This window comes from Thalassophryne amazonica, chromosome 10 (assembly GCF_902500255.1).
Source record: "Thalassophryne amazonica chromosome 10, fThaAma1.1, whole genome shotgun sequence".
NCBI classification, from domain to species: Eukaryota; Metazoa; Chordata; class Actinopteri; order Batrachoidiformes; family Batrachoididae; genus Thalassophryne; species Thalassophryne amazonica.
Window position 1 is genome coordinate 69093246 of NC_047112.1, and position 11205 is coordinate 69104450.

Consider the following 11205-nt stretch of genomic DNA (forward strand, 5'->3'; position numbering starts at 1 on the left):
TTACTGCCAGAGTCTTCAAATCCACAGGGAACGTTCCTGGGACACAGACTTTGGATAAGTTCAAAGATGGCTAACCTTGGCCTATTTTAAGAGGTCCAAAGGTCACATTCTTTCTACAAACTCTTTCATTTTTTACCGTTGTGCTCAAAAGTTTACATGCTCTGACAGAGAATATGAATAACTATTTTCACTCATGGTTAGTGGTTGGGTGAAGCCATTTATTGTCAAACAATTGTGTTTGCTCTTTTTACATTATAACGGCAACAGAAACTACCCAAATTACCCTGATCAAAGGTTTACATACCCCTGTTCTTAATACTGTGTATTGCTCCTTTAACATCAATGACAGCTTGGAGTCTTGTGGTCGTTGTGGATGAGGCTCTTTATCTTCTCTGATGGTAAAGCTGCCCACTTTTATTGGCAAAAAGCCTCCAGTTCCTGTAAATTCCTGGGCCGTCTTGCATGAACTGCAAATTTTAGATCTCCCTAGAGTGGCTCAATGATAGGTCAGGAGACTGAGATGGCCACTCCAGAACCTTCACTTTGTTCTGCCGTAGCCAATGACGGGTCGACTTGGCCTTATGTTTTGGATTGTTGTAACGTCCAAGTACATCCCATGCGCAGCTTCCAGGCTGAGTGCAGCTTTTCCTCCAGTATTTAATGTGCTGCATTCATCTTGCCATCAATTCTCACCAAGTTTCCTTGCCTTTGTAGCTCACACATCCATGAAACATCAGCGATCCACCTCCGTGCTTCACAGTAGGAAGGGTGTATTTAATTTATGTAGTTTATATAGCACCAAATCAACAAAGTTGCCTCAAGGTGCTTCACACAAGTAAGGTCTAACCTTACCAACCCCTACTGTACCTGTACCTTTCATCACAAGCTTTGTTGGCTCCTCTCCAACTGTAAGGGCCCCATCATCCTTTGTACAAATGAGCACGAGCCAAGCCAAATCAGGTGGAATGTAAAAAAAAAAAATTATGCCACATCTGGGAGGGAATTGCAGAAGACAACTGTCCAAGTACCCAGAGTGTGCTCCGACTTGCCCTGACTGATTTGTGCATGTGCTGTGCACATGAGCCTCCGAACACAGTATAAATGTAGGTGGAACACTGTAAGAGTATCTGGACAGCTGCCAGACTGCAGTAAGAACAATAAGAATGTACTTCCAAGCCGTATGATTGCGGTCTGATTTTGACAGTATTCCAGCAGCACTCAAGGTGCACTTATGGTGCGTTCAGGTACAGGACATTCAGCCAGGGTTCGATGTTGCAGAGACATGCCAAACATTCTGCCAAAAATGCAATCCAAATGCCTTTGTTCTCTGTGTTGTTTGGCGTATTGTAAGCGGGATACTTTGTGGTATTTGTGTAGTAATGGCTTTCTTCTGGTGACTCAACCATACAGCCATTTTTCTTCAAGTGCCTCCTTATTGTGCAACTTGAAACATCCACACCACTTTGTTTCAGAGAGTTCTGTATATTTCAGCTGAAGTTATTTGTGGGTTTTTCTTTGTAATTTTCCTGGCAGTTGCTGAAAGTTTTGTTGGTCTACTTGACTGTGGTTTGGTTCCAATATCCCCCATTTTCCACTTCTTAATTAGAGTTTGAACATTGCTGATTGGCATTCTCGGTCCCTTGGATATCTTTTTATATCCCTTTCCTGTTTTATACAGTTCAATTACCTTTTCTTTGAGAATTCTTTTGCCTTCCGTATGACTCAGAAACCAGAAATATCAGTGCAGCACTGGATGAAAAATGCAAGGGTCTGTCAGGAGCCCAGAAACTCACTGACCTTTTATACACACACACGCACACACACACACACACTGATTAAACAAACAGATCACAGGTGAGGATGGTTACCTTTTACCTTTAGTAGCTATTCAAACCCATTTGTGTCCACTTGTGTGCATGTTATCAGGCCAAAATCACCAGGGTATCCAAACTTTTGATCAGGGTCATTTGGGTAGTTTCTGTTGTCCTTATGATTTTAAAAAGTTGTTTGACAATAAATGGCTTCACCCAACAACCTGGTCTCACGGCAAGTCATGATTCAGCAGCACGAAATACACATTAATCTATTGGTTCGTGATATTGTGATGAAAAGTGCCTAATTTTCGTCACGGCAGCACAAATTCATTCTAATTCATTCCGTGATGGCTGCACGAAATTAAAAGTGAAGGAGGGGGTCAGGGGTGGTTATGGTTAAGGTGGGGGAAAGAGTAAGATTAGGTTATGGTTATGGTTAAGGTTAGGGTCGGGGTAGGAGTAGGGTTAGTAATAGTGAGTTTAAAAATCCCCTTCACGACAATTTGACTAATTTCGTCACGGGAGCACGAAAGAAAATGTGAGACTGGGCTGCACCCAACCACTACGAGGTCTGTTAGAAAAGTATCGGACCTTTTTATTTTTTTCAAAAACCTGATGGATTTGAATCACGTGTGTTTGCATGAGCAAACCTTGAACCTTCGTGCGCATGCGTGAACTGGACGCTTGTCGATTGCATCATTTCCTGGTAAGCAGCCTTTGTGTGGGACGTGTGCAGCGTGCTCGGCGGATTTTCATTTCAAGGAAAAAGACGGAACGACTGGGGCAGCGCCGCATCAAATTTTTTGAAACTGGGCAACAGCCAGGTGGAAACCATTCGGATGATTCAGACAGCTTTGGTGACTTTTCAGTCGTGTGACTATCCGAGAAATTGTGGAAGAGGTGGGCATGTCACAGCATGTCCTGTGAGACTTCAACATGAAGGCGCTTTTGCTCTGCCGTCAGCAGCTTGGTGCCGAAGCCATCGGCATGATTTTCACCGCCGATCTTTTCATGGCCAAATCTTCTGTCACAGTGGAATGTACCGAAAAAGTGCTGATGTCCACCTCTTCCACAATTTCTCGGATAGTCACACGACGGCCCCACATCACCACAGCGTTCAATTTGGAAATGATCTGGTCATTTCAGCATGCTGATGGCCAACCGGAGCGTGGCTCGCTCTCCACCGTTGTGCAGACGTCTTTAATCTCCTTAATCTGTGTGATGCCCACAGTATCGTCACCGAAAGCCGTCTGAATCATACAAATGGTTTCCGCCTGGCTGTCGCCCAGTTTCTGGCAAAATTTGATGCGGCGCTGCTCCAGTCGTTCTGTCTTTTTCCTTGGAATGAAAAAACGCCGAGAGCACGACACACACCTCACACAAAGGCTGCTTACCAGGAAATTATGCAATCGACAGGCGTGGAAAAGTTCATGCATGCGCACGAAGGTTCAAGGTTTGCTCATGCAAGCACACGTGATTCAAATCCATCAGGTTTTTGAAAAAATAAAAAGGTCCGATACTTTTCTAACAGACCTCGTAACTTTGAGTGAAAAAAGGTATCATGTATATTCTCTGAAAAATGACCAAAAAAAAAAAAAAAAAATCAAAAATTCTGCCAGGGTATGTATGTAAGCCTTTGAGCACAACTGTACATCCATTCTCTGTTGTCACAATGTTACATTTACAGGCTGTAATCTCAGGATAATGAGCTTGCAGGACATTGAACGTACCTCGGCCTCCTTTCAGGAACAAAAGTTCACATTTTATGTTGGATTTTATCCACCAGGGCAATGTTTTGGTCCTTCTGCATGAGTTGGCCAAATGAAGCTACTTGTCGTGTTTACTATTTTTATGCTCATATGGCTGAGGGTACTTTAGCGTTGTGTTCTATATTTAAAAGTTAAAAGTGGCCATGTTGTTTACTTAGAAAAGTATGTCTTTTGCACACTGTTGTGCATTTCACAGTGGAACTGTAAATCACTGCATTAACAATGTTTACTTTAATTGTGAAGTAATTTTTACAGGTTGATACCCCCCCACACACCCCTTCCCAGAATCTGTGAATCAAGATTACAGTAATATTTTCAGTAACGTATCTTGTAAGGAGTCATGTTACATTAATGATTAACAATAATCAGGTTTTAACAGCAACCATTACAACTGTTTTGTGTGTGTGTTTTCTTGCATCTTCTGCATTGTTTCCACGTGTTAAAGACAAACTGTTACATCTGTTAAAGCTGTTTGCAGTTTATAGCTCAGAGTCTCTCAGCATCCATATCATTCTCCTTTTCTTCCAGAGCAGAAAAAAGTAAATATCTGTGTGAATAATTGCATATTTTGCCTTTTATTTAATGAATTTTAAAACACTGCATGCAAAAGCCAGACTGAAAGGGCAGTAACGTAACATGTCCTTTGCACGACACTAATGCTGTCATGTGGTCATTTTAAACCAATTTGTCTGAGACTCCAGTTGCTCAGCAGAAGACAAAGTGGATCCTCATGACGGGGCTCGAGTCCTCGGGCACATCAGTCAGGATAAGAAACGCTGACACACAGACGGCAGGATGCAGACTCACTGTGCCACTTCATGGCCACCTACAAATACATTTGCACAAACAATTCTAATTGGAGCACATTTTAATAAAGTATGAGGTCTATTAGAAAAGTATCCGACCTCATTTAAAACGTGTGCTTGCGTGAGCCAACCTTGGACATACCAAGCTTGGACATGCCTTCTCTGATACTCACTCGACTGGTAAGCACTGAAAGGCATGTCCCAGCTTGTCCTTCTGGCACTCTGAAACGGAGGTGTTCTTTGTCTCGCTTGTCGTCGTGACGCGCGAAGCGTCTGCTCCTTTCCATGACAAAAACGCCTCGTAACAGTGGAATGTGCCGTTCATTTCCAAACTGGACGCTGTGTTTTATCCGGGACGTCGTCTGGACTAGCACAGGAATTGTGAAAAGACGTGAACATCAGCACTTTTTCGGCAAATTGAGACAGACGTGCGGAGGAATTCCTTTGCAAAGCAACGCCGTGATGAAGCGTCACAGAACATGTTCTGGCCTGTCCAGGCACATCCACAATTTCTTGGATAATCACTCGACTGAAAAACCACCGACAGCTGTCTGAACGCCATCTCAAAGCCGTCCTGTGAGACCAAAACGGAGGTGGTTTTGTGTCGGTCCAGCAGCGAATCCATCATGATGCACGAAGCGTCCGCTCGGCTTTCCACGACAAAATCTCTTGTTAAAAGTGAAATCTGCAGGAAAATGGGTGATGTCCAGCTCTTGTGATAACCAGAGAAAGTGCACACGATGGTCACAGATCCACAGAGCGATCTGTTTAGAAATGAAATGGTCGTTCAGCCTGTCGATGGCAGCTGGAGCACGGCGCACCCCACAGCTGCTGAGGGCGTCCTTAAAGCGACAGTAACATCCCTTAATGTCTTTGAAGCCCATAAAATTTTCACCAAAAACCACCTGAATTTCTCGAATGGTGTCCACATGGATGTGCCTCACAGTTTCTAAAAAAAATTTGATCAAGCAAAGCGGCAGTCTCTCAGCCATTTCCCTGACAATGAAAATCCGCCGAGGGGGGTGGACCACTCCTCACTCAAAGCCTGCTCACAGGCGAATGACGCAACCGACAGGCGTGAAAAAAAATCACGCATGCGCATGAAGGTTCAAGGTTGGCTCACGCAAGCACACGTGATTCAAATCCATATGTTTTTTTTATTATTAAAATAAGGTTGGATACTTTTCTAATAGACCTCGTAAACCTATTGTGTATTGTGTGCAGGATTTAGTGCCATCGACTGCATGAGGTTGTATATTCGGTTGGCAGTCAGTTTTGTTTCCCTTCATGTTTTTTGGTGATGAGGATTCTTTGTCTCCTCTTATAAGAAGCAACATGTATGATCCTCCATTTCACAAAAATGAAGGATCTCAAACCAGGAGATGGTGCATCCGGGAGCAACCACTGGTTTCTCTTCTTTTTTTTTTTTTCCTTCTTCAGTCTTCTGGCCGTGCTGCAAAATGCAATAATTAAGACCCTTTAGGGCTCCAGTATCAAACTGATGGAGGGATCATTCAAAGCTTGTGAAGTCATTGATTCATAGTTGCAGGTAATTACACACGAATGAAGTTGTTATGAATGCTGTATTTCATTTCTATTGTTTTATTTGTTGTTATCTATCGTCCACCTGGTCGTTACTGTGAGTTTCTCTGTGAATTTTCAGACCTTTTGTCTGACTTAGTGCCTAGCTCAGATAAGATAATTATAGTGGGCGATTTTAACATCCACATAGATGCTGAGAATGATAGCCTCAACACTGCATTTAATCTATTATTAGACTCAATTGGCTTTGCTCAAAATGTAAATGAGTCCACCCACCACTTTAATCATACTTTAGATCTTCTTTTGACTTATGGTATGGAAATTGAAGACTTAACAGTATCCCCTGAAAACCCCTTTTGTCTGATCATTTCTTAATAACATTTACATTTACTTTAATGGACTACCCAGCAGTGGGGAATAAGTTTCATTACAGTAGAAGTCTTTCGGAAAGCGCTGTAACTATTTTTAAGGATATGATTCCTTCTTTGTTATGTTCTCCAATGCCATATACCAACACAGTGCAGAGTAGCTACCTAAACTCTGTGAGTGAGATAGATTATCTCGTCAATAGTTTTACATCCTCATTGAGCACAACTTTGGATGCTGTAGCTCCTCTGAAAAAGAGAGCCTTAAATCAGAAGTGCCTGACTCCGTGGTATAACTCACAAACTCGCAGCTTAAAGCAGATAACCCGTAAGTTGGAGAAGAAATGGCATCTCACTAATTTAGAAGATCTTCACTTAGCCTGGAAAAAGAGTCTGTTGCTCTATAAAAAAAAGCCCTTCGTAAAGCTAGGACATCTTACTACTCATCACTAATTGAAGAAAATAAGAACAACCCCAGGTTTCTTTTCAGCACTGTAGCCAGGCTGACAAAGAGTCAGAGCTCTATTGAGCCGAGTATTCCTTTAACTTTAACTAGTAATGACTTCATGACTTTCTTTGCTAATAAAATTTTAACTATTAGAGAAAAAATTACTCATAACCATCCCAAAGACATATCGTTATCTTTGGCTGCTTTCAGTGATGCTGGTATTTGGTTAGACTCTTTCTCTCCGATTGTTCTGTCTGAGTTATTTTCATTAGTCACTTCCTCCCGAACCATCAACATGTCTATTAGACCCCATTCCTACCAGGCTGCTCAAGGAAGCCCTACCATTAATTAATGCTTCGATCTTAAATATGATCAATCTATCTTTATTAGTTGGCTATGTACCACAGGCTTTTAAGGTGGCAGTAATTAAACCATTACTAAAAAGCCATCACTTGACCCAGCTATCTTAGCTAATTATAGGCCAATCTCCAACCTTCCTTTTCTCTCAAAAATTATTTGAAAGGGTAGTTGTAAAACAGCTGCAGAGCTGCAGACAGCTGCATTCCTCTGCAGATCATCTGCAGAGGAATGCTCTATTTGAAGAGTTTCAGTCAGGTTTCAGAATTCATCATAGTACAGAAACAGCATTAGTGAAGGTTACAAATGATCTTCTTATGGCCTCAGACAGTGGACTCATTTCTGTGCGTGTCCTGTTAGACCTCAGTGCTGCTTTTGATACTGTTGACCATAAAATATTATTACAGAGATTAGAGCATGCCATAGGTATTAAAGGCACTGCGCTGCGGTGGTTTGAATCATATTTATCTAACAGATTACAATTTGTTCATGTAAATGGGGAGTCTTCTTCACAGACTAAGGTTAATTATGGAGTTCCACAAGGTTCTGTGCTATGACCAATTTTATTCACTTTGTACATGCTTCTCTTAGGCAGTATTATTAGCAAGCATTGCTTAAATTTTCATTGTTACGCAGATGATACCCAGCTTTATCTATCCATGAAGCCAGAGGACACACACCAATTAGTTAAACTGCAGGAATGTCTTACAGACATAAAGACATGGATGACCTCTAATTTCCTGCTTTTAAATTCAGATAAAACTGAAATTATTGTACTTGGCCCCACAAATCTTAGAAACATGGTGTCTAACCAGATCCTTACTCTGGATGGCATTACCCTGACCTCTAGTAATACTGTGAGAAATCTTGGAGTCATTTTTGATCAGGATATGTCCTTCAATGCCCATATTAAGCAAATATGTAGGACTGCTTTTTTACATTTGCGCAATATCTCTAAAATTAGAATGGTTTTGTCTCAGAGTGATGCTGAAAAACTAATTCATGCATTTATTTCCTCTAGGCTGGACTATTGTAATTCATTATTATCAGGTTGTCCTAAAAGTTCCCTGAAAAGCCTTCAGTTAATTCAAAATGCTGCAGCTAGAGTACTGACAGGGACTAGAAGGAGAGAGCATATCTCACCCATATTGGCCTCTCTTCTTTGGCTTCCTGTTAATTCTAGAATAGAATTTAAAATTCTTATTCTTACTTATAAGGTTTTGAATAATCAGGTCCCATCTTATCTTAGGGACCTCTTAGTACCATATCACCCCAATAGAGCGCTTCGCTCTCAGTCTGCAGGCTTACTTGTAGTTCATAGGGTTTTTAAGAGTAGAATGGGAGGCAGAGCCTTCAGCTTTCAGGCTCCTCTCCTGTGGAACCAGCTCCCAATTCGGATCAGGGAGACAGACACCCTCACTGCTGGGGGGTTCCCATGATGCACTGAGTGTTTCTTTCTCTTTTTGCTATGTATGCACCACTCTGCATTTAATCATTAGTGATTGATCTCTGCTGTCTTCCACAGCATGTCTTTTTCCTGATTCTCTCCCCTCAGCCCCAACCAGTCCCAGCAGAAGACTGCCCCTCCATGAGCCTGGTTCTGCTGGAGGTTTCTTCCTGTTAAAAGGGAGTTTTTCCTTCCCACTGTCGCCAAGTGCTTGCTCATAGGGGGTCGTTTTGACCGTTGGGGTTTTTCTGTAATTATTGTATGGCTTTTGCCCTGCAATATAATGCGCCTTGGGGCAACTGTTGTGATTTGGCGCTATATAAATAAAATTGATTTGATTTTGATTTGATTTGATTTCTGCTAATAAAAACCCTTAAAGCCAACATATTGTGGCTTAGCTTTTTGCATAGTTTTCCTTTTTTTTTTTGTATAATAGCTTCAAATTTCCACAATGACTTCTGTAATTCTGTGCATGAACATATTGGTGCTGTGCTCCTGCCAGCGTGGGCCTTCAGCTGCTGTTTTTGCTTCGTGCACACTGTCCACACCTGCCTAATGTAAAAGCTTGCAGGACTTGCAGCCTAACTGTGCTCGGGGTGATTGTGCATCCAGGGTTTTGTGGATGAGGTGGGTATGAAGAAGGGTGATTCTGTCTGAATACAGACAGCGAGCGGCACAGCTGTCCGAGACATCTTCACTTCCTCAGGTTCAAGATGACATGAAATGTTGTAAGATGCAAACAGAGTTTCATTTAGTGGCAAATAATCTAAATATTTGTAATTTGAAAAGAAAGTCACAAACTATACAAAACTCTATTCAATGCCATATTTCTTCATATTTGATGTATTTATTTTGGGGATCCGTCAATGTGGCACATTTCATTTGTCAGCCCACTGGAAGAGTCCACAGCCCTCATTTCAGTCACAAAAAGGCAGCCTCCTTCACATGACCTTTCAGCTCCAACAGCAGCAGCAGCAGCAGTTCTTCATACTGATTGGTCAAATGTCCAATGTCATCATCAGTGTGGCATCTTTTTGTTTCTGTCAGATTTTATTTACACTGTTCCTTCTTCTGATGCCATGAGACGTCACTATGACAAATTTATCGCAAAAATTAGGAAACATTTCCTCTCATGATTTGAGGAAGAAACCTCAAGCAGACCAGACTCAAAGGGGTGACCCTCTGCTTGAGGGTCAAATCACACACACACACACACACACACACACACACACACACACACACACACACACACACACACACACACACACACACACACACACACACACACACACACACAAACTAACAAAAATCCACTGCTCAAATTATCAACAAAGAACATCACAGCCTTCTTTGTGGGCAGCACGATGGCTTAGTGGTTAGCACTGTTGCCTCACAGCGGGAAGGTCAGGGGTTTGATTCCCACCTGTGGCCTTTCTCTGTGGAGTTTGCATGTTCTCCCCGTGTTTGCCTGGGTTTCCTCCGGGTGCTCCGGTTTCCTCCCACATCCAAAGACATGCGGGTTAGGTGGATTGGAATCTTTAAATTGTCCATAGGTGTGCGTGTGGGTGTGACTGTGTTTGTTTGTCTGTTTGTGGTCCTGTGACAGACTGGCGTCCTGTCCTGGGTGTACCCTGCCTTGCGCTCTATGACTGCTGGGATAGGTTCCAGCCCCTGCTATCCTTAATTGGACTAAGCGGTTGAAGATGAGTGTGTGTGAGCCTTCTTTGTTATCATTGGTACCAGCATTATTTCTTAAAGTAATCTCACCATTACTTGGTTTGGGAAATGGGGAAAAAAATAGCAAACATGGTTAGTTTCAGATTATATGTAACTTCAACTACACGGGCTCCTAATTTCCAACATGTATATGATAATTATTCCCTGCAACAATCTCTGTCATGTCCAGCAGGTGGCAGAACTGAATATATGGTGCAGTCACTGTCTTGTCATGACTTACAATGCAAAGTGGTGTTTTGCTGAGATGTATCCTGGATGTGCTGGCGGTCTGCCTGGGTGGCTGCTGTGCAGGATTCAGGGATGTTTTGTGGTGTGATGGATAAAGCAGCATGTGACGTCAGCGCGTGTTCCTAGACCTGAGCTGTGTTTACTGCAGCATCTGCAAACAAATATGTTGAGTTCCAGTTTGTACACAGATCAGCCATAAGATTGTGACCATTGTCAGGTGACATGAATAACAATGAATATGTCATTACAGCAAGTTAACATTTTGTCCTCAAAGTTGATGCATTGAAAGCAGGAAAAATGGTGACACATAAAGATTTGAGTGACTTTGACAAAAGACAAATTGTGATTTGGCTTCTGTCCAATTGCTGGATGACTGGACCAGAGCATCTCCAAAACTGCAGCTCTTGTTGGATGTTTGTGGCCTGTAGGGGTCCAATAAGGAAATTACCCTAAGATCACAAAAGTTTAGGGACTGTCAACAAGACAAGCTGCAGCTATCAAGAACTTTTGTTCAGTAATTTTTGCACTACTACTCAGGGAAAAGACAAAACAATGATCAGCACCAAACCGGAACTCATACACTAATTTCACATGCACGGTGGCTTGTGAAGTACAAATCCTATATAGGCCCTGGTGCTGGTGCTTATCTCTGGATACTGTAGCATGACGTAGATGAGTCTACAACTCCCCCT